This window comes from Anolis sagrei, chromosome 4 (genome assembly GCF_037176765.1).
Source record: "Anolis sagrei isolate rAnoSag1 chromosome 4, rAnoSag1.mat, whole genome shotgun sequence".
NCBI classification, from domain to species: domain Eukaryota; kingdom Metazoa; phylum Chordata; class Lepidosauria; order Squamata; family Dactyloidae; genus Anolis; species Anolis sagrei.
Window position 1 is genome coordinate 214,579,542 of NC_090024.1, and position 25,582 is coordinate 214,605,123.

The 25,582-nt window shown below is 39.2% G+C and overlaps 1 long non-coding RNA gene across 1 annotated transcript; it reads left to right on the forward strand.

The window, feature by feature from the left end:
• Positions 1 to 5,788: 5,788 nt before the first annotated feature.
• On the forward strand, positions 5,789 to 23,553 carry LOC137097014 (uncharacterized). The gene is made up of 3 exons (XR_010909911.1): positions 5,789 to 8,326; positions 16,974 to 17,043; positions 20,804 to 23,553. It is a non-coding gene; the product is annotated as an uncharacterized lncRNA (long non-coding RNA).
• The last annotated feature ends 2,029 nt before the right edge of the window (positions 23,554 to 25,582 follow it).

A 25,582-nucleotide genomic window follows, 5' to 3' on the forward strand; every position in this document is an offset into this window, starting at 1 on the left:
TCTGGGTTCCATGATTCATTTATCTATTCATTCTGGCTTTAGGCAACATCTTTCCTCCTGCCTTTGCCACCTCATCACCATATATGTTTTGAATTTCTATGGCTAGTCACACATACAGTCTGCCTATAAAAGTGTCTTCCTAGACACTTCCCTTCTTGCATCTGTGGAAGTAGACATACTCTTTATCCTCATGTATAAGACTGGAAATATGGGTCAACTTTTCCATGAAGCAATGTGAGTGCTGTACTTTAATTCTTATCCCACTTCTAAAAAAGGAACTATCCCTTTCTCTGAGTAGAGTGACAAAAGGGAAGAGTTAAACCTCTCCAATCCTCACTATTTTCGCCACTGTGACACTGCTTCTGGCCTTTCTGAGTGCCTGAGTGGAGAAGTAGTTAAGGTGACATTGGTGCTTTCCCCTCTCTGTGGAAGGACCCTCATCCACAAATCAAAACAAAATCCATAATTTTGGTCCCCAAACCTGTCCTATACATGAGGTCAACTGATACATGAGTGTATAAGGTAGTCTGTTAAAATTTATGCTACAAAATTCTCTATGTTAGTCTCCAAGGTGCTACAAGATTTCTTTGCATACTGATATTTCAGACTAAGATGGCTTTGTCTTGGAATGCCAAGGACCTTGTCACACACACTGCCAGAATCAGCCAGTATTGTTGTGTCTTGGCGGCACCCGCCCAGTGAGCATAGGGACCTTATGGAAAGCTGGGAAATCTCTTGTTGTCTGCTGCCAGCATTTTTCTGGTGGTGACAGGGTTTTGTTTCTTAGTCCAGCCATGGAGCCTCCCCAGAAGTACTTTTCTGGAGTGTGATGGGAACCCTCAAGCTCCATGGTAGAACTGAGAAATACGCCCTGTCACTACTGCGGAAATCAAGCCCATGTGAAGAGGCCGTAAATCTGTGGGAGTATTCATGCACATCTGCATATCAAGAGCAAAGGCTTTGGGAAAACCCTGATTAAATCTAATGGGGAGACATTTGCACAACAAATTTGTTAAAAATACATGGAAGACCAATCCAAAGAAGAAGATTATTGTTACGTGATTGATTCATTAGTACTTCAAGGTAAGAGTCAGAACATTTCCCTTTCTGGCATACTTCACACTTCTTTTTGCTGATTTTGCAGCAAAATGCCTGTGAAGAGATTTCGCATAGGCACGCAGTCATCATTACTGTTTTAGTTCTGCAGCTATATCCAGTCTGAGGCAACCAAGACAAGAAACCAGCTAAAGAAATCAGTGGAGAGAACTCATGTCAGAAGTCAAATTGCATGTAAATTGCAGGCACAAGGGTGAGTCTGTGTGGAATTTGCAAGGTTGCCTTTTATTTGATGGGTGAGTGTGATGTCTTTTTTTTAATCCTTCTATTTTATAGGGTTGTTTTTGCATGTTTATAGTCTCTTTGTGATGTGACCACTAGAGAGCAGGCTTAACCTAGTAACAAGAACTAATTAGTGCATAGCCTTTTTTCCCTTCCTTAGCCCCTAGCCTCTCTCCCTCCTTTCTTCCTCCAAAGCCCCCTGTCCTTTTCAGTCTCTCCCTTTAATATATAGGCAGAGGGGATTTAGATGGTTCTTAGCTCTATCTCCAGCACTGTGCAGTCTTAGGCCTAATTAAAACGCCACCAACGTCCTGAACCCCACATTAAAATTTGATGAGGAATTGATCAGCCAAGCAAACAGGAAATTTAGCTGTGTGAGTGAAGGTAATGTTTGCTCAAATGTGTAATGAGTTCCATAGGGAATATTTATGGGGACCTCAGTGATGGCTTAAGCAGTTCCTTTGCCTTGATTTTCCATCTTGCTTACTTGCCCTCTCCTTGTTCAGACTAAAAACATAAAGAAAAACCTGGGACTGCCTCAGGGAGGATCTTGTGCACATTGCAGAACCGTTCATGTTTAACCTGATCTGCCCTGCACAATTGCACAAGACAGAATGGTTTGAAACCAAAGCAAATGGCTTATTGGGCTTTGTCCTGTAAGGAAATGCAGCATTGATTTTGTACAGTATAATTATCCATTGATAGAGAAACTGATCTAGAGACAGGCTGGCCTAGCCATTTGGGTACATTTTATGCTTCAGGTTAGGTATAATGCCCTTTTCCCATGTGATTTATAAACTAGAGTGTTAACCTTGACCCTTGATTTGAATTCATGTTCTTAACTAAATCCTGGAGAGGACCGGATATGTCTCTACATACCTTGTAGCATAATCTCCAAGCTCAAGAACTGGGTGCCATTCCAGGTCTCTTTGAGAGTTTTTTTTTTTTTTTTTTTTTGCGGAAAACTGCCTGATATTACTGCTATAAGATAAACTTTGTTAGTGGCAAATGATGGTGTATAGCAGAGAAGCATTTCAGCACTATCACTGGTTCTCTCAAACAAGTGGTAGAACTAGGCCAGCAATTCAATTCCTATACCAATGTATACGGGACACCTGCACTTTTGCTGGTGAGGCTGTTGGAAAATGGAATCCAAAGTATTATATATTGCAGAATCAATCAAACAATATAAAAGAAATGTAAAATCTCTTTCCCCACCTAAACAGCTGTGAGAATTCTGCAAGCAGGCTATCAATAACACTCATATGACTCTTGAGAGATGCAGCAGAATTGCATATATGGAGGATCATGAAGTTCCCGCCTTACTAGAGCCAAAGTGTTTGTTTTCTGTTACAAAAATTCTATCAGAACCCCTCACCCACAAATTCAGAAATGCCCATAGAAGCATTTGGGATTTTGAAGAAGCTTTGAAATGTGTAGGTAGCATGAATTCCATTTTGGGAGAAAGGCAGGCTATACCTCCAATGATAGATAGATGATTAATGTGTGTGTGCTATTTTTTTTTAAAAAAAATCTAAGTGGTAAATTAGACTCTACATGTCATCAGTGTGTGTCTATTTACGTGTAATTGTGCATTATTATTGATCATGTTAGCTTAAGGGAAAATCTTGCATGATTAAAAAAAACTTTCCAGGGGATTCCAATGTAATATTTTTCTACCAGATAGTATTGTATCAGAAAGTATAGTCTTTGTGGCTGAGAGGGGAGGTATACAAATGTAGCAAATAAATAAATAAATAAACACGACAACATTTTTTCTTTATTTGCTGGAGAGTCTGATCAGCTCCTATAGCTACAGTCTGGCCATCTGCAGTTCAGGAATGCTTAGGGAGGACTGTGTCACTGGATAAATAGCAAAAAGGCAAAACATGGCATAACAGTTGAGTAGAATTATCTATGTATTGTGTAAGCTCATTTAAGGTACATTGATGCTGCTGCATGCCTTCAAACACTTTCCAACTTAGAGTGTACTTAAAATGAAACTATCATGGGATTTACTTGGCAAGATTATACAAATATAAGAATAAATAAATAAATAAATAAATAGGATTTATTTTAAGCCTAAATGAAGCAATACACTATGACCCTGCTAAACCCGCATCTGCAGAACTAGTATCCATTATTTTATCTACCTTCATCTAACAAAATATGACCTATCTAGGAATGTTCAGGTTTCTCCAGGTGATTCGATGGTATGATTCTGCTGGAAGTTACCATAGAGTCATCCCAGAGGACCTAGCTAAGGGAGAATATCTGGGTCCTGCATGGACATTCTATAGTAACTTTTGGTGGAAGCTGTTCATTTCAATTGGGGTTACCTTTATTAATGGTCTCTTGTTTTCAAAGAAACCTGAGGAACATATCTTATATAAATAAGGGGGTAGTACTGTATTCAGCAGAAGAATAATGTGATATCCTGTGGTATGTTTTGACAAAATGATATCACCACAAGGAAACACCCAATGTGATATATTTTAACCACATGAGTTCTTACAGGATTCTGCCATTTTGAACCAAAGAGAATACCTTAGGTTTGTGAGATGGGAAGTTGTTACCACCCTTCATGTTATGTTGCTTTTGTTCTGTGCCTTCAAATCATTTTCAGCTTATGGTAACCCTAAGGTGAACCTATCATGGGGTTTTCTTGGACCATTTCAAGAGAAATGGTCCATAGATGTGAACACAACATGCACAAGGTCATCCAAATGTTTTTCCATGAATGAGGCATGATTTGAATCCAGGTTTCCTGAAATCCAGCAGTCAAACCACTGCAGCACACTGACTTCCATCTTTTATTTTATAAATGGATACATTTAAACCTCTTAGAAATTGCTCACATCACTTGCATGCTTATTTAATCCAACTGGCAGGTGGAAAATGCTACCATTCAGTAGTTTAGTATTAAGTTTCTTTTCCTCTGTTTGAAAAACAGAACACTTTACTTAGGACCATTTTAAAAATTATATTTTGGTCTCTACATATGTTAACATGACAAATGTATTTTCAACCATGTGCATGAAACTGGCATTATTTGTCAGGAAATTATGGTTTGCTGTAAACTGTGTGAGAAATCTTTATTTGGCTAGTTTGGTGTCTCTATGAAAAAGCACTAACATACCTTATCCATCCTTGAAGATAGAATGTGAAAGGCATACTTGCTTGGACTTCATCCCAGAGCCCAAAAACCTGCTGGTGACTTACATGGCTGTATCCTCTAATTATTCAAGCAATAATGTGTTTGAAAATGTTGCAAAGAGGTGACCATTTTTCCCTGGTCTTGCAAAGATAATGAGGCTGCTGGTAAGCCATGTGATGTATACAGTACTGTCCTCTGCCCATTGTATACCCAGGAAAGAAGCAGCAAGCTTTGGCCATTGTCTGGGTAAAAAAGTGCTTTCTGTGTGTGATGTGTTCAAAGGGAGTCTGACACCATTAGGATGAACCATAATAGACAATCTATGGATGGAGGTATTGGATCTGTGTCCAGAAGCCCTTGTAAACCAAGATACAGCAATCATTGTCCCCTCAGCAACAGCATAAATATAATGACAGAGATGTGTATTCTGCTACTGCTCTTGTTAGATTTGCCCAGAATCACACAAACATGGTGGTCTGTGATCATACTGTTAGGAGGATTATTGGAATTTTACAGTCCCAAAATTCACTCTCCCAAGTTCGATCTGAGAATGGTATGGTTTTAAAATGCCTCTTATCAATGGAAACATTCTGACTCAGTCTATTTCGATGGTATTTCAACACTTCAATTGTCACAATCACTTTCTCTGCATTTAAGAGTGAATGTACCACAATTCAGTAATTCCAAAATGCACTCTAATACACCATGATGTTCCCACGGACTGTATGGAAACCTCTGGCTGGTGACTTTCTTTGTAAATTATGCTTCAACAAAATGATCTACAAAAAAGGGACCCCTCCTTTTTAAAAAATGTGGAAGTGATATGATCTAAAAGCTTGCCACCACCAATAAATGATCAGCCCAAGGGCCATTTCCATCGTTTTTCTTCTGTAGTAATGCTGTCTAAATTAATAAAGTTTTCATGCACCACTTCGCCATTAAAGAGGAAGATAACTTTTGGATTTGAAATTCAATCAGGCAGAGGCAAGTTGCAGTCAAATAACAGCTCTGGGGCTGTAGTTAAGAGAACATAGTTTTCATGATGACATAGGAAGATACCTAATAAATTTTCTCCCAGTAAATGTGTATAGGAATGAAGCAGTTATATTCGAATATAGAAAAAGAATGTTCATATATTGTGCTTTACAGATCTGAAGGTGTCTTGAAAGTCCTGGTCAAATCAAATTTAGTTTAAAGATTAATCCAAAGAAGAGAAAAGCTTTGAGGTTTCCTATCAGTAGCATCTAGAGAACAGACAGAATAGGCATTATCCAAAAAAACAACAACAAAAAACGACATGCAAAATATGTGCTGAAAACTCTGGAAATATTTGTTTTCACCCAAAGTGGGAGGAAATTACAAAAATTAATGACTATTGATTGAAAAGAAAAAAAAAGTTAAACTTATGTATTGGTACTGAACAACCACCCAAATAGCCCACAAAACCTAGTACAAAGCTGAAAGTAATTTCTTCATTCACTATAGGGAAGCCATGACATGTGGTCATCCCAACATGCACAGTGCCAATAAGAAGCTAACCAAATGAGGGAGACAGTACCTTGAGAAAGCCTCATAAGCCCAGGTCTTGGCCCATATCTATCAGATATCACCCTTTTGCTAGAAGTTATCAATCTTTACCAGCTCATATCCAAAAACTGACTCCTTCGGAGTATAATGGTGATCATAAATGCTGCTTATCACAAAGAACCTTCAGCTGTCTTGGAAGGACTCATTATTCTGTGGGTCTCTAGAGCCCTGTCTTCCAAGGTAGCTCTTTGAGGAAGCCTTTCAGTGTCCCAAGAAGGGCTTTTTATGAGTTGTCTGTCATTGCTTCAGATTCATTCTTGACATGAAACCACAAGGGTCCCATTCATAAAGGATGTGCACATCATCACACTATATATTCTCTGTTTCTTTAGACATTTCCAAGTGGCAATAAACTCATGCTTTTTTTTAAAAAAATGAAGTCATTCTGGCCAATGTGTGACTTTCTCATTCTCCAAAACCTCTGGCCCAGATCTAAAGTAGGCAACATTGCCTATAAAGACAGTGTGGAAAGAGGAGATAGTGCAATAGAAACATTGGCTCATTTGTAGTTAGTACAAACTAGAGCTCATTAATGCTGTTCAGATTACAAGAGAAATTTAAATTTTGTGCTCAATTTGAAAAAAAATGTCATTGATCTACAAGTGGTAAGGTACACGGTTTTGAATGGGCACCTTCCAAGTTCTAAAAGAACAAATTAGTAAAGGAAGGTCAATTTGTCTGTCAAAACAAGAAAATTAAACTAGCAGTGGCATCTTTCCCCTAGGGGCTTCCTTAGGCTACAGAGGAACAGGATGTTACTGAGTCTGGCTGTGTCCTAGTTTCTCTATGCCCCGAGGAAGACCCCCAAGGCTGTAGCATAACTTTTTATTGTTCTACAAATGACCTTTTCTTCTCCTCCATTGCTCCAGATGCCACCGATATTGGATTCTACATATTCCTTTGTGCTTTCAGCCAGTGTCCTAAGCATCTAGCTTCCTATGTTTTCAGAATAATTATCTAGGCCTTAGATTTCAAAAGAGGTTTATCTGACCTTTCTCCTGTTTTCTTAGGATAAACAACTAGCATTACAGAGACTGCAAGCACTGTTTCTGGCCTTGAAAGTAGCCATTTGCTAAATATAAATCTTCAACTCCCATAACAAAATAGTACTAGAACAGAGCTCTCCACAAATATTCCTCTCCTTCTATGAGAGCCTTCCCACCACCCTAGATACCTTGTGGATCTGTTTTGAAAATAGACCATTATAATAAACCAGGCTCTTTGGCCCTTATACCAAAGAATGATATAGGTCTGGCAGAAACCTGACACCAAAACAAAGAGGCAATAGCTTGAGGGTTAAGCACTAAGACCCCTTTCACCTTCCAAGACCTTATGTATGTCATCATATGTCAGCTAGAAATTTCCCATGACCCAAATTGTCATTCTCTCTAAGGGCCGAATGAAAGACTTTTGTGGTATGAGGAAAGGGTCATTTTATTCCATTGTTTGGTAGTAGAACTAAACAATTCTGGAAAAAACCCCAACACTTTACATATGATAACTGGGACATGTGTGATCAAGCAAACTAAATTGTACTGTATATATGCCGTACATTCTATTAGTAAAAACAAAATCAACACAAAATATCATAGATCAATATCAGCACTTTTTTCTGAGAAGAATGATGAAAAGTGAGAACTTAGCCTCACCAGCCTACTTATTGGACCACATCTCCTCCTATGAGCCCACACGAACCCTGAGGAGAGCCCCTACTCTCGGTCCCACCATTGTCTGAAGCATGGCTGGTGGGAACGAGAGAGAGGGTCTTTTTGGTGGTGGCACTGCAGTTCTGGAACTCCCTCCTAAAAGAGGTTAGATTGGCCCCCTCACTGCTGTCTTTTCAGAAGCAAGTAAAATCCTTCCTTTGGAAGCAGGCCTTCCCCAAAGAAGACCAGTAGATTGACAGTCATTGTGATGTGAAATATGTGAACTATATAGCGAACCTTCAGCAAGTGGTTTGTTTCACTGGATAAGGGAAAAGGACATGGCATGGGTTTTAACTGGCATGTTTTCAATTTATGTTGCTAGGCTAGTTTTATGCTATTTGTCATGGGTAATGGGAGTGCATAATGTTTTAATGCTTTACATTGTTAATTTCTAATTCGTCAGGGTTCATGTTCATATTTTTTTATTGTAATTTTCTTGATCTTACATGCTGTACACTGCTTTGAGTCCAATCCTGGAAGGCCACACAAATACAGAGAGGCTGCAGCCATTTGTTTCTGCCTGTGACTCCCAAAAAGGGTAAGATTATGTCCCTTCCTCTCCTTTCCATCTGGCTGAGTTAACTGAGTGCAAATTACTTTTGTAATTAAACTTACTTTGCAGGAATTGGAGCAAGCAGAAGACAAAGAGGGAAAGTGGGAAGAAGGGTAATACACTAGGACTTTTTTTAAAGCACCTGGAAAATAAATAAATAAATAAATGAATGAATAAATGATAATTTATAACCCACTCTATCTCTTCGAAGGGATTCAGGGAGGTGAACAACAGGGGAATGAACTACAACAACAAATCAACTAGAGCTGCTGTGGCCTGAGGAGAATGATGTTGAGGCCATGGTAGGCCCATTGGTGCCAGTGCGGCTTGAGGAGAGCAGTGTCAAGGCCCTCCTAGGGAACAACAGAGGATTAATTTGAATTGTCCTTATTTATTTATTTATTTATTTATTTATTTACAGCATTTATATTCCGCCCTTCTCACCCCGCAGGGGACACAGGACGGATTACAATGTACACATATATGGCAAACATTCAATGCCAATTAGACATACAACGTATATAGACATACACAGAGCGTATTTAACTTTTTTCTGGCTGCCAGGGGAGCTGTCGCTTTCATTGTCCATCTGCAACACTGATGAAGTACTTCCGCATTCCCTGCATGCTTTGCTGGAGTGCTTTTTGCTGGAGTCTTTTTATGGCCTCATAAATTAGTTAATTAGCCTCCCCACACATAGGTGGTACCTAATTTTCCTACTTGACAGATGCAACTGTCTTTCGGGTTGCAAAGGTCGACAACAAGCTACACAATTGGCCAGACACTCACTCTGACCCGGGCTGGCTTCAAACTCATGACCTTCAAACTCAGAGTGATCTTAATGCAGCTGACACTCAGCCAGCTGCGCCACAATCCCGGTGCCAAACATGAGTTGTAAAATACAGTGCTACAGAACTTTGAGCTTTTTTCAATATATATCTCTATCTATCTATCTATCTATCTATCTATCTATCTATCTATCTTCTATATTCTATTTTTCTAAATATAAATGTTTGTGGCCCAACTTTCCCTAAAGTTCTTGTACATATTTTGATTGCATTGCAAAATTCATAGAAGTTCAAATACCAAAGGATAACTGCTTTTCAGTCTGTGTATTGGTTTGGGAAGTGTGAGTTAGATAGGTTTGCATTAAAAGAGGATCTGAAAGGATTCCCCACTCTATCCTTGTTAGGAAGCAATAGTAAGTGGGGAAAATGCATGCCTCAATTCAGAGGATTTCTCTAAAAAGATACAGCTGTTTGCTATTTCCATTTCAATAGTCATGGATGTTAAGTTTCTATGGAACAGGTCAGGTAATACTGTTAGTTACATATAGACAGAGCTACAAATATTTCTGTTGATCATTTTGTGAAGGATGGGGGTGGCGGTTTGAAGAAAGTATGATTATGTTAATATATGCAAAACAAACATCATTGCTGCATGGCTGACCCTTAGTATGTCATAAAATTTTAAAGGGGGGACTTGAATAATGTGATGAGTTAGAAAACAGCTTATTTATTAGAGTAAGACATATATATATATATATATATATATATATATATATTACAAATCTTTGGTGATGGAAAAAGCTGTGTTTTGGGGAAAGGATTGATGTGTTTGCATTTTCAATCAATCGGAATTTTCAGTCTCCTCATCCTAACTCTGTAAATTTCAGGAGGATAGTTTACAATTGTTTCAAATGTATTTATGTAAAATGACTTCCCAGATATTTTTTGTCAATAATTCCTGGCTGGAAGTAATGTTTATCATCAGGTCTGCAAAATTCCACATTTTTGTGATTAGGTTTACATTAAGGAATATATTTATTTTGGCAGGGGGATAAGGTAGAATAAGAAATCACTTCTCTCAAAAATATGGTTTTAGTTTAAAAAGCCACACCAATTTAAGGAAACATAATCTAATCTTTACCTTTTCTACCATTATTTGCAATCAAATACTATTGAATAATATAGGACAGAACAATATTTTTGTTATTAGTGTTGATTCCCATCTCCCACAATTGTTTCTATTTGAAAAGTCAGAATAGAAAGCCTAGGGAATACCTAGATTCTATTTATTTATTATTAATATTTTTAGACCATTCTTTTTGCTAATGTGTGCTCTACCTCTATAACACAACAATAACAGCAAATGAATGCAATGAGGCATTAGAACTATAAAAAATTAAAATATAAAAACAACTGCATTACAACAATAAAATAATTGCACTCTATAAATAATTGAAAAGGCTAGGTTAAAGAAAAGTGTTCCAGCATTTTCCCCACAGTCAAAACCATGCAGTGTGTGTGAGGGGAATAATCATAATGCATTCCACACTGTGGGAGCTACAAACCTTCCTTGTTGCTTTGCTTGGAGGCATGAGTTCTCAAGAGGCAGACAACAAACTCCTCAGATACTTAAAAGATTGAGGCTTTGTTTGTTATTAAGCATAATCCTGCCCAAACTTTGGTTTCCAAACTTTGGTCCTCCAAGCAGGGCCGTAGCCAGAAAAAAAATTCGGGAGGGGTTGAAATTTTCGGGGGAGGGGAGGGGTTGAAAATTTCACGGGGGGGGGGGGGGGGTTGAAACATGCCTCCTAGCTCACGCTGAAGCCAAGAGCACAGCAGGAGGCAGAGCAGCCTTCAATAGCCTGCAGCTCCGCCCTTGTCAACCACCTCCACCAAGTCTGGCTTCCTTAATGAGAGCATTCAACATCCCCCCCCCCCCCCAACTTGGTTGCTTCACTACTGTTCTGTCGCATGCTGGGCCTGTAAATAATTGTCTTTAGAACAGGATGTGCAACCTTTGCCCAGCAGTAAGCCAGGGGGCCTAAAGAGAAGTTCTCAGAGGTTTCCACCACAAACAGTCTTTAGATGGCTTGAGAAGTACAACAAAGTATTTTACTAATGAACAATCAAACAGAAACTTCTCTTGTCTTCAGTAAAGTTAAGCAAATGATTCCAAGCTTTAAGCAACTGGTGAATTCCTAATCTTGCCCACGAAGGACAGGCAACTGTCTTCAATAACTTCTTCTTTAAAGGAAAATCCCCTTTTTAACTTCTCCCAGGCTGACTGTAATCTAACCTTTACTGGTGTGGGCTCCGCTACTGGGTCGAACTGCGTCTCGAACACTGAGTGGACCTACCAGCAAGGCAGTAGATGTTCTCCAGCTGGAGTTCTTTGGTCTTTAGGGCTGTTTTCCTGGAAATTCTTTGGAGACTCTTAAGACCTTTCTTCCCCAGAAGGTCTTAAGAGTTGAAGCTTTTGTACAGGGGAAGCTTGCACACATCCTATACATAAGCTTCCCTTGCTGACACTAACTAAAAATGGCTCCCTTCCCTTCCCAATTACCCTGAGCAAGGGGCGAAACCAAAATTTAACAATGATAGACAGGTGACTTGCCCTATGACTGCAACCAAAGAAGCCACCTATCTGCAGAGTCCCTGAAACCTAGGACTGCAAGCAAACATTTAATACAAAGCTAATAAAGTTGGAGCTCCTGGTACAGCTGTACCAGAACAACTACATCGGCTATTGCTGCAAGTAATGACAGTGTGAATAAATTGCTAATATTTGCTTGAGATAGTGCTTGCAGTTCTGATGGGACTCTTGATTTTTTGCATCTCATAGACTTAGCAGAAGGATTTGGTTAACCAGTTAAAATTCATAAGTAAACCAGGTTTTTTTTTTAAATCTGAAACATTTCCGGGGGGGGGGGGGGTTTGAACCCCTAAAACCCCCCTCGCTACGGGCCTGCCTCCAAGTGCTTTGAACTTCAACTCCCAGAAGTCCCAGGCAGTTTGTCCAATAGTCTGGAATTCTGGGAGCTCAAGGCAAAAACACCCAGAGAATCAAAGTTTGGGAATCATTGCTATAGAACAAAAGCTCTAGCTATCCAAGGCACACAATAGAAACCCTGAAGTGGACCATTTACTCCCAGTCCAGTGCTTCCAAAAATTCCAAAAAATAATATGAAAGTAGATCAAGGAATGGTTATACTGTAAACATTACACCCGGGTACAACAACATTCTTTAGTATTTCATATGTGACCAAGTTGCACCAGAGTGGTGAAAGTTATTAATGAGGAAGTTCATGAAAGTTTGCAGCAGTTTGCTTTTGCTGGTCTGCTGGAAAATAATAATAGCAACAACAACAATAATTTTATTTCTTACCTGCTTGTGGTTCGTGGCGGGTCATAACACAGTTGAAACACAAAAACATTGTAAAAATTCTACAAATACACATATTAAAATTTAGTTTTATTAAATATACATATTAAGACCTATATCTATAAAATACATATTTAATAGACAGGACAGAAATTAAAATGCAGGGCACAAGTTTAAAATTCATGCTTAAGACATTATTCCATTAAAATTCATGCTTAAGACACTTTGGACAAAGTTTGCAGCTGTCCAGTGCGGAGGACAAATGGGGAAAAGGGGGACTGAAACATTTTTAAAGCACCTGAAAAAATGGAATGACTCAATATTAATCAGAACTGTCTCTGTCAAACAGAGATATTTAGAATGTATGAGGTACCCAGTAATGGGCCTTTATGGATAATGGTAGGAGTTTCTTTCTTAACAACCAGATCGAGTTATAATGAGTCAGATAATCCCTGAGATAGACAGCCCCTAAATACATGCAAGGTTAAAATGAATAACTTAAATTCAGCTCAGGAAATAATGACAACCTGTGTAAGTCTTTCAGTAACATGGCAAGATGGTTTCCCTTTACAGTACACTGGTTAGCAACCAAGCTGACACATTTTCACCACCTTAAACCTCTACTCTATGTAGAGAGTACTGGGGTACTCTAAGCATGGTGTAACCAATAGGTAAAACTGCTGCTGAATCAGATTGATTCTGGGATGTGTGCAACTGGTGTACTATGGGTCCTTTCAGGCTATACAATTATAGCACTATATTTCCACTTCAACTGCAATCCTCTGGAATCTTGAGATTTAAGTGGAGGCATCTAGATCCAGAGGACTATAATTATGCAGTGTGAGTGCCCCCTAAGACTAATAGTGGGACTACTTTCTTTGCCACTTTGGCTATCCAAATAATTGAGTCAGTAGGATGAAGGAGCTAGGGAACTGAATTGTCATGGAAATTTTTGTCCCCTTCATAATGGTATTCCAGTCTTGAGAATGGGTTTATTTTCATCAGCAACCTCTACATTTTGTCTATATTTCTATTCATTACAGTTCAACCCATCCTTTTCCAAAATTGCTTAGAAATCATCCAGCTATGATCCCAAAAACATGTTTATAATGGACAATAATGTTGAGGAGGAAATAGAGAAGCTCCAGTTTCATTAACTCCTATTGCACTCCTGGAAGATGTACAAGGAATATGTCTCTGGTTGTATCAGGTCTTATTTTAGTAGACAGACATACATAGAACTGTGGTGTTAAAGGTTTATAGATGATCTTTAATTTTCAGTGCGGCAACTCCACTGATGATCGTGAGAGGACAGTTCTCTCTGGCTTTGTTTCTCTTCTCCCCTCTTTCACTCCCATAATTATTTGCAGGCCCCCTTTTGGCATTCATTTGCTCCAGTTGGAGCAAGAGTTCTTTAAAAAATAGTGATGGGGGAGGTAATTTGCTTCAAGTTCGCAAGTGCACAACTACTGTTGCCTCTGAAATTGCTGGCTGAGAGGTACAAGTTGAATCAAACAATCAACTGAGTAGAAAACGCCTAATGTGCTGCTGTGAATGTTGCCAAACCTAGTTCTGGCTCTGTTCCAAATAGACCATGTTCCAAAATTGTGAAGGCCTTTTGCTGACAGCTAAGCTGCCAATCCTCTGTGTGTGTGGAGTAGCTATTTGCAAAGTGCTTAGGAATGTAAATACAGAGCCTTTGGAAATGCTGACTAGAAAGCCTTATCATAGATGGCATAATGAACCTCTCTGTGCACAATGAATTTGGCAACTCGCTCTCCTGCCTTGTGTTGAGTCTATTTTTATCTCTATCAGTTTGATAGATAAATGACTGTACAAAGCAGGAGGAATAAAAATGAGGCTTTGGCTTTAACATTCAGATCTGGAATTGGCCCATTCCTGCACTATGTTTTTGGCTGGATACCAAGTGGCTCCTCTGATTAGATGAAAACTCTCAGCATGGCACTCTGCAGGTTTCCTGGAGTGTGCAGCTAGTATAGGCTGATTCAGTTTCTCATTTTTGTGCATGGTCTACAAACTGGAGCATAGGGCAATGCAGTATATGGCTTATATTCCACTACCAACCCCTGTAGAATGATTGCATCAGTTGGGTTTTCCTATTAATTGTATTTATTTATTTATGTAAAATATGTATACTTCATCATATATCATAAAAGGTCTCAGCCACCTTGAGTCATCCTCCAGGGGAGAGAAGGACGGGGTATAAATGCTCGAAATAAATAAATAAACTTATAAAACGCATTAAAAAAACAGGTCATGCAGTTTAGAACAATACAAATAACTTTAAAAAGCTAGAAATATAACAACCAGATAATTTATGTCAGGATTCCAGACAAATGAAGGTGAACAACCATGTTTTCACTTAGTACCTAACTGAAATGATTGTTGGTGCCAATCAGGCTTCCAAGGGATGGGCACCCCACCATCAGGATGCCATAGCTGAGAAGGTCCTCTCTCATGTCACAACACATGCCCTAAAAGGTGGGCACATCATCTTGTGGTAGTTGCCTGATGCATAGAGCAGATTCAGGTTAATGTGGGTGCTCAGTGTGGTCTTGAACAGCATTAACAAAAGTCATGGATTGCTCTGAATGTTTCCTGAGAATCTAAAGTAAACTGCTATTTTGGGCACATGTAAACATTGGAGCAGGTTCTGAGATGGAATTGACCACAACTGTTTATGTGACTAATCCTGGGACATAGGAAAGTGCTTACCATCCCTCTTCTGTTTTCATTGAAGCAGCAGTCACCAGGCACAAAATACTGGTGGCTGTTGCTCTTCACCTGGTTGGTATGACATCGGCTGGGGTGCAAGGGAAATTAGAGAAGGAAAGCGGGAAAGGAGGGGGTGATTCCTTCATTCTCTCCTCCCACCCTCATATCAGTCTGATGTACTGGTAAACATCACTCTAGGCAATATGCCATGTTCACCAGCCATTTCATGCTTATTGACCACTGCTATGACAAGCAAAAAAGAGGGGGGGGGCAGTTAGAACTCTTCCCTGTCTCCACAACTGTGCTAAGAAGTATCCTAAGTCTGATCTGGAATGTGCCACCCTAGATTGACCCCAGGATAAAAAGTCTATGTTGAACCACCCATAGAAGAGTCCCTCCCAGCCTCAATATTTGGGCAGACACATACAAGGAGAGCTACTCCCTTAAGCATTATGGACCCAAATTGTTTAAGGATTTAAATACCATTCCAAGCATTTACCTTTGTCATTTAATACATTCTTTGTCTACTCAAGTTGGAACTAACCTATAGAATTCCAGCTGGTATGTTTTACCTTTGAGGAAACATGGGCATAGAAGATTTAGTGTGAACCAAGACCTAGATGTATACATTTGTAAGTGAGTAGATTTTATACAGGCAATCTATGTGTTGAAACTAAATTTCAGGGGCAGAGCACAATTGTATACAATATATTTATATATGTTTGTCAGTCCTCCATGCACACTAAAAAATATACATGTGACTGGAGAGTATTCAGCTCAAGGCTTTTTCCTATGCAATGTGGTATGTACATTTGCAGGCTGAATTCATGTGTAAATTAGCCATGCACATTTGGACCCTGCTTCACCTGGCTTTGGAGAGAAAAGAATGGTGCAAAAGGGCAAATCTGTTGCTCTGAGTGCAGCTCCCTCTCTGTGACATTTTCCCAAACACACGAGGGAAGCATCACTCTTCTGCAGAAGATGCATGCTGGCTTGATTGGAGCCAGCACAATGCAGGAAGCCTCCCGTGTTGTGGGAGAAGCCTCCAGCAATGCTTTCACTCCAGTTTGAGACAGGAGTCTCCGCCAGGATGGCTGGCATGGGGCTCCATCCAGAAAACAGGATGAAAGCATCCTAGGATGCTTTTTTAGGTTAATGTGATGAGGGCTTAGATTCATTGCTCTGTCTATGGAGTATCATGATGTGATGGAATGTTGTTTTTGAGCCTAGATAGAATAGAAGACATCATGGAATACAAATTTGTATACTTGGCTGACAATTTGAGAAGGGTGGGGTTCTCCTCTGTCAAAAAAGAGGTCTACTGAAGGATAGAAACAAAAACATTGTTTTAAAATTACATTTTTGTAAGAGCTTGCAAAGACCCGGCCTAGCTTGGAGGATAGATTACATTTTGCAAAGTCAAGCAGAAGGATAGATTCACAGCACGAGGGATCCAGTTTGTCAGTTTGAATGGTGTTGGATTGTGTTGCCTGTTTAATTAGGTCAGGAAACCAGCAAGATTAGCAATGGTGCTAGCTAATGATTGGATCTAGACCCTATGGCATACCTAAGCTGTAACTACACTGTCTGTGGAGGCTGCATACAATCTGTTGTGCTCTCCAATCACCTGCTCCAATTTCTCCCTGATTCCAGTCTGTCATAAGACATATGAAACATATTGCAAAAAATATTTTTCTTAGATTTTTTTTTGTATCAAACCCCACAGATATCTGAAACAAGTGATTTTACTTCCAAACTGAAAGAATGTGAGGTGTTCAAGCACGTCCGGGATCGAGGTAAGGATGAATAATTTTGCATGTGTAGATTCAACATAAGCCCTTGTGCTTTTCTGTTTTTTCAGGAAAAAATTACCCCTTATCCCATGTACTGTATGTTTTGCATATTTGTTTTACTTTAGCCTTTAATCTGATTCTTCCCCCTTATTATTTTTTCTAATTTTCATGATTATTTTACACACATATCTTTGTAATACCAAATTCCAAAACCTGTTTGAATATACCTGCATCTAATTATCATACAAATATAACTAAGAAAGCTTTTTTAAAATTTATATTACAATAATGAAAAGCTAATTCTAAATAAAAAGAGAGTTAACTGTGCATAGATCATGTTTATTACATTAAATCTGACCCTTTTGTGTGCTGGATTCCTGTAATTGAGACATGTTTAATAGGTGCAAACCAGATAATCATTAAAAATGATAACATGTTATTCATTAAAGTGTACTCTGAAAGATAAAGACACCTGTCCTCTTCTGATGAATGAAATAATAGACCAAATGGATAAGCTGGTGTACTTTACAGTTGTCTTCTCTCTCTCTCTCTCTCTCTCTCTCTCTCTCAAAACCACTAACACAGCAAGACACTTTCTTTAGATTCGCAGTACTCCACCTAATGTTTTTCATACTGTTCCACAATAAGTTTCAGAATCTGTTTCTTCTTCTAGCCTAAAGATAATTCATTAAAGTTGCTCTCCTCCCCATTTTTGATCCACCTCACCACCTACTAACAATCCCCCCTAAAAACACCATCAATATTTCATAAACGCACAGTGACAAATGTATTTTAATGTGGTCCGCAGAGGACCTGAGATTGATTGGCCTCTCAGAAATATGACACGTTTCAAAGTAGGATATTCATGCAGCGTTTTAGTGCCTACATTAGTCAGACAGAAGCAGCCCCTAAATTTATCATAGTTATGGCTTTCTCGGTATCTATTTTCTTTTTTTGACACTGACAGCAAGTATCCGAATGGTCCCTATTGATTGGCTTTGTGACTGGATCCTCCAAACGTATTGGCTTGTGGGAGGTTTTCAGATCAAATTAAACCTTCACTTCCTGGAGTCCGGATATAAGCAGAGGCAAACTAGCTTCATTCATGCTGATTTTCATTCACAAGAGTAGGAGTCCAGGAAGAGGGACTGGTAATATTGCTGATCAAACTGTAAATGAACTATGTTTCAAGGTGGACTCTGAAGTTTTAAAGAGATGGAATATAGTGGGAATGATAGGGTGAGTCTACCTAATTCCATTGCTCAGACTTCCCCAAAGCAATGGAATACTCTGAAGTTTCCAGCAAGTCAGTTTAACCAGAAAAATCAATTATATTCTGCAGTAGTCAGCAAACATTATGGAATGAATTAATTCCAAATGAATTCGAGGAGAGTTTAGATGTTATTGTCTTTTTAGGCTTGCCCGTAGGAATTGCCTTTTATGCTGGGGCACACCTACACTGACCCTTTATCCTGGAACTGATCTGGAGTGTTGAATTCTGGATTGGCCCTGGAATACTTTTCATCACCAGTTCCCTGGCTGCTGCAGAGATGGAAAGGAGTCCCAACCATCCGATGGTACTGAACCCAGTCTGATATTGCCAGACAGCCACTCTTACCATATCCCTCCCATTGTCATCATAGAACCAACCAGAGGGTGTGAGATGACCAGTGTCTGTTCATTGCCTGGAGTGATGTTGTCTGGGGTACCAGAACAATGTGGGAGAGGAGAGGGTCGAGGAATCACCTCTCCCTTCTCCAAACACCCTGATACCTTGGCTGACATCACTCCAGGCAATGAGCAAGCCATATCACAGTGACCGGCTGCTGCTATGGGAGCAGTACAGTGAATGCCATTCCATGTCCCTGGTCCATCTGAGTCTGGGGAATGTGGGATGGCTATGTTAACAATCATGGCCTGTGTAGTTTCAGAACTGGATGAGCTGCTTACATGGGCTCAAAGTTGCTGTTTCCAGGTTCTCGGAGAGAATTCAAAGGATCTTATGACTTCTGCTGCTGAGGTTCAAGGCTGTGTTAACCTGAATCAGTGCCATGCATTATCCAGCTGCCACTTTCTCTAGCAGCATTCTGTATATGAGAACCAAGTCCACCACTTATGAGTGGTGAAATATGTTCACCATACTGCCAATGATAGAACAATCTGGATTTCACTGCATAGTAGGACTTAATTGTAGGCAAGCATTTCTACAATTGAGTCAATAAGAATGACAACATCAGGCAACATGTGGCTCTCCAAACATGATTGGGCCCCAGCACTTGTCAGTGTTGGTGTTTAATGGAAGCTGCAGTCCATGAACACATGAAATACCACATGTTCCTCATCCCTAGGCTGGATAGTATTGGGATATGCGTGTGTGTGAGAGAGAGGAGAGAGGAGGGAGGGAGAGAGAGAGAGAGAGAGAGAGAGAGAGAGAGAGAGAGACTGAGATTCTTCTCTCCAATTTGGAAAGATCCGTTTACAAGAAGCTCTTTGCCAAAGTCTCGTTCTGGCATTCAGGAGCCTGAAATTTCAATAGGAATTAATCACATTAACAACATCATGGTCTTGGAAGCCATACTAGCAAATTCAAGGGATTAGCAACTGACACGCTTTGGCATCTGGACAAGGCCAGCAGTAGGTGAAAGGACAGTGTCAGAAACCAGATTTCAGGGCCTGGATTCTGACACCCAAAATCAGGGCCACTGACAATAGACACCAATAAGGCACCTGCAATGTCTGACCCTGAGAGAAAATGGCTGAGGTTTGGCGGTTGGATTTCACGGGGTTTCACTCTTGGCAGGAATTGTTCCTTTGAATGTGGGGGAGGGTATAAAAGGGAATGCAGGCTGCTGCCCGGCACTCTCGGCTTCTCGTATGTCAATGCATCCTGTACTAAAAGTTTCCAGTGATACCAGAACGCGTCCTGTGTTTGGGAGCAGCTACAGTGAGCTGACAGACAGGTTAAAGGAATAGGAAATGTGGTGCAATTAAAGAGAATAATACTCAGCCACTTCATGTTTGTTCTTGAGGCTAAAGTGGATTCACTGTGCATAGCATATGCTTATATTTTTTTCACTAGGTCTAACACTCACCCCTCATCCTCAGCTTTCATGTATCCATGCATGAGATTGGTCCAAGTAAAGATTTTGTACACTTACTGCTCTGTGCTTCTACTAATCTGGAATATGCTCACTCATTCATGGAAGAGAGAAAACAAAGGATGGATGTGAATTTTTCCTAGCTGTGCTGACTTGGTTTGAGTGGAGATTTGAGTGGAGTTACCACTTGGTTTGAGTGGAGCCCAGATTTGAGTGGAGTTACCAAGATCTAGAAGAGCTCTTGTTTAATTAAGAGCTCTTTTTATGTGACGGCACACAGGACAAATTAGGAATTTGGTAGTAAAGATAGTGCTGATATAATCAACACCTGCCATAGCTATTGCCATTTTGGAATTAGTCTCTTTGCTTGAGCAAAGACAAAGCAAAGAGATTTGCCTTGAATTTGATGTTGAAGACTCTTGGGATCTGAAAATTGTTCTGACACTTTTCAAAACATCCAGAATGATACATGTCCAAAGTTAAACCTTGTAGAAAGCACAAACAACCATTTCTATCTCTCCCACTTCCTACTCCTTTGCACTCACACAACACCTTTATTAAAGGCTGGAAAAAGTAGTATGACTTAAAAAAAAGAAAGAAAGCTAAAACTGAAAATGCCATCCATCATTCAAGTGTGTTAATTCTCTGTATCTGTTTACTTTCAGGGAGAAAAGTGATTCTTAATCATGCAACAAATGAAGTGATGTTATTTTGACATTTCACCAGATGGGAAGGTTCCTTGTTGCTGTTGCCGCTTCCCCCATTGTAATTTTCAAGGGATGTGGGTGAGGAGTATCTGAGAAGAAGCACAAACCTAGCAAGCGTAAGCACCTGAAATCTGCATATGCTCTATCATGTCTGCATGGTTTTTTCTCTCCCTTTGGCTGACAGGCATGAAGTGGACATGGGAGTGTGGTGGCATTATGTTACGTGTCAGTCATTTCTAGGGCCTTCAACAATAGTGCAGTTGAACTAAGAGTCTAGAAACAGAGCAGCGGGAACAATCTTTGTGCAATTTTAAATTTTTCATACACATTGTATCTATTCCTTATTCTCTGCATTTACTGGAAATATACAAACTGTTCTTGTAAGCACATTCTTCTTGTTGCAATATGAAGAAAGATAATTGCTAGACTAAGCATCACAAATTAGGATTACTACCTCTTAAACTGGATTTTGTATTAGAATTTCTTCTGCAAAATTGAAAATATCCTTATTAAATTACAGGCAATTGTGTATTATCACTTCTTATTAACTGTGTCATCAACAACCTGGAATGCTTTCTCTTTGCTATGTTTAATTTCACAACATAGATGGTAAATAATCATCAATCAATCAGTCAGTCAGACAAGGAAATGCATCACCTTCCCATTTAAAAACGACAAAATCTGGATGCATTACAAGTGTTCTAGACTGCTCTGACAGCTAGGACAAGGATGTTGTTAGAAGAGCCTGTGTTGGCCTTGGAGATCAGCAGCCTGCAGCAGCCCTCCTTTAGTAAGGACAGGAGAAGAGCTTTCAACAGAAGTTACCACTTCCCAGCAGGAGGAGCAAGCAGAGGTCAGTACATCAAGGCAGGTTGAGAAGGGTTAAGTGTTCTGTTCCTTTTACAATTTAGACAGGAGTATCCTGCTAATCACAGATCTGTATGATTAGCAGAGAAATGTACTCTTCACAAGCAACACCTGAGAACATAGAATAAAAGGTTCTAAAGTTTGTATATCTGTTACTGGATTCACTTTGTGGTGGAACTGGACTTTGGATTATTCAGTTGTGTTGACTCTGGACTGTATCTTATGTTCTGCATTTGAATTTTGATTTTAACCTTGGACTCTGTTAACTTTAACCTGACCAGATTTGTTGACTCTAGAACTCTCTTGGCATAACCATGGTATTTCATCTTGGAATTCAAGCCTTGCATTACTTTCAACTCTTGGTGTATGCTTAAACACTAAGCCCCAAGGATTTATTTTTGGGCTGTTTATATAACAACATTCAAGACTTGGTTAGAGTATTGTGTTATTAGTTTAGTTGGAACTGGGCTGCATATGACAGAAAGAGTGATTTAATGGAAACAGTTAAAAATTCCAAGAAGTATAAGGAACACTTAACAATATTGAAGGATGGTTTTCAAATCCAGTGGGACCTGGAGACTGAAATTAAGATACTTGCCTCTTAATTAAGATACTTGCCTCACACATCACTCTCTCAGATTCTCCATACAAATCAGACTGAACTGTTATACAAAGTGCCCTTTACCAGTTGAGGAAGATCCATGAAAAAAAAAATTGAAATTAAATTGACACCACTGCTTAGAATCATAGGGTTGAAAAAAACCCACAAAGGCAATCCTGTCCAACTGCTTGTAATGCAGGAATGATGCACAATCAAAATAACCCTGACAGGTAGCCACCCAGCCTTTGTTCAAGACCTTCCAAAGAATAAGACTCTATAACACTCCAAGGCAGCATATTCCACCCTCAAAGAGGTCTTACTGTGAAGAGGTTTTTCCTAATGCTTAGCTGAAATCTCTTTTCCTATAGCTTGAATCTATATATGTGAAATAAGATAGACCCGCACAGCCGTTTTAGGGATGAGTCAATTATCTTTCCTGGATGCTTACTTCATTGCCATTTTTTAAAAAAGTAAAATTAACTTATCAGGTATGCATAGTTAGAATGATTAACAATTCATGCTATGGACATTTGCAACGTAACTAGATGCAGGACGGGAATTGCCAAGGCATAATCTGTTGGGTTGAAACATTCTTAATCCTTCATTCATGTCTAGTACAGCTAGATTTTATGGGAACTAGAATTATGACACCTGGGGAGACATATTCTTCATCATATCCACTCTAAGAAATTTCCACATAGACCCTGTACAAAACAAAATTCTACTTTTCAGGAGTTTTTGAAAAATTCAATTGTCCTGTCCAAGAGGAATTTTGTAAGTGTGTGTATATGAATGCATAAAACAGGGCCAGCTTTAGCACAGCAGGTTAATCACCAGCTGCAGCTGCAGTTAATGTTGCCAACCAAAAGGTTGACAGTTTGAAGCTGGGTCAGAGTGAGTTCCTGATCTTCAATCCAGCTCCACTGCCCACCTAGCGGATAGAAAACAGCAATGTGAGTAGATGAATAGGAACTGCATTAAGTGGGTAGGTATTTTAGGCATGACGTTTTGGAGGAAAGTTTATGAACAAAGAAAGCTCTTTGGCAAGGAGATGGAGCGACATCACTCCCTTGTGGCTGAAATCGAGCACAGCCTCCAAAAGATGCCGAATGATAAGGAAAAAGCCTAAATATACATCTGTTGTCTCTCTTGTCATTGTATAATCAGCATTGAATGTTAGCCATATATATGTTTTGTGATCTGCTCTGAGTCCCCTTTGGGGTGAGAAGCGCAGAATATAAATACTGTAAATAAATATTTTCACAGGATACTATTTTTTATGCAAAATATTTTTGTGCAAATCCAAATGTGTGGCACCAAAATGTGAGAAATAACTCAAAGTGTGCAAAAATATTGTAATTCCTTCAAATGAGAATAACGTTTTTGAGGCTATTATTTTATGCAGGAACAAGATTGGTGAAAATTTACATCATTCGTCTGAATGTCATTGTAGATTAGAGTCCTAACATTTGTTCTTGGGAAAGAAATTTTGCAAAGTACTTAATCACATTTATCTGGGATGTAACATACATCCCAGATAAAGCTCTGATTAATGTCTAACACCAATTCTCACCACAAATATTTGTTGAATTCAATGGATACAGGCAACAGAATCTGCACAAGTACTCTGAAGCACATATACTGACATCCACGTGTTGCCTTATGAAGTTGTCGCAAAAGATTGGATCATGACAAGCAAACCTGCCATCCGTTTAGTCAGAATAGATCTGGGAGATGAAACTTTCCATGTTATCTAAGTGGGAAGCATTTAGTTCAGGGCTGAATTTCATATCTTACAACCTGCCTTATTAAAATATATATTATGCCTTTATGAATCTTTAATAAGAAGCACTTAGTAAAGTCTGCATAATAGACTCTATCAAGCTTACATTTTGAGCTGTTTGATGAACTCATTCATGGGTTTCAGATGGAAAGTGGAGCCTAGTTGAGTAGAAGAGTCCTATTGGAATGAAATAATGATGAATTGATTATTAATTGCCTTCAGGACAGACAGCTGGGTCTGATTCATGTCCCTTTTAATTCAACACCACTTAAATGGAAAAGAAAAATGACTTCTATTTCATTCAACTGCTAGTCATCCCATGGGATATGGGTAGGTCTTTGGATCTGCTTTAATGCCAGGATATGTAGTATTTTCATTACACACTACAAATATAGGTCCACAGCAACATTTTTGTTTTACATTTGATTAGGGCAAAAAGGGGTAAGGTCTTTTGGGGAGATTTTCTGCAGGATTTTGAAGGAATCCCCCTTCTGTTGGAAATGGTTGCTTACCTTCAAAAAGAAAGAGGCAAGCATAAAAGAAACAGGGCACTTGCAAACAGGAGTGGATTTTATTTATTAAAACTATTCAATGAAAGGTCATTCAAATTATTATTCAACAAACTGGTTGTTTCCTTAGCAAACTGCTTCCATCCCATAGCTGGTGGTCCCAGTGGACTGATGAATCTGCTTTGGAGTTTAATCTTAACTTTAAAAGAGCTATTTAAAGTGTTGAACTCACCTCAAAAAATAAAGTTCAAACTAAAATCCAGAATCGATTCAGCATTTTACTGCATTGGTTGCCACTACTACTGATCTGAATTCAATGCATTCCCTTTCTTATTTATGCTTTATAGCAGTGATTCCCAACCTTTTTTTTTTTTTTTGGACCGGGACCACTTGAACAGGGACCACTTTGACTAGGTTATTTGGGGCGCTGATTCAAAAAATTGCATGGATAGACCGCATCAGCTCTAGTTTCTAATACAACACATATGCCATCCAGTAGTTGCCATCTGCTCATCCCATCCACAGAAAACCATATTTACTAATCTAGAGCTGATGTGGTAGTAGTAATCTTTCATGGGTAGTCAGCCTCTTTCCTCCCAACATCCCCGTTGCCTCGGCACTACAAGAGGGCTTTGCAAGACCAGTCGCTTTCAATGCCACATGGTTTTGAGGCAATTGATCATATTTTCATTCTTGCAGGCCACTGGTGGTCCCCAGGGCAGCAATCAAGAAATATTCATTTTGGGGAGGGGGTGTGTGTGTGCATTATCCTGATGAATAGATCTACTTTTTCTGTAACTCTTGGCTGGTTGGAGGGTGACAATAATAATAATAATAATAATAATAATAATAATAATAATAATAACTTTCTTTGTGGTTCACAAAGTGTAGACAACTTCACTTGTGTAGACAAATTTTGGAGAAGTTGTCATATTGGTTGAAGGATTCTTATTTGGCTAAAATAAGTAGAACAGATG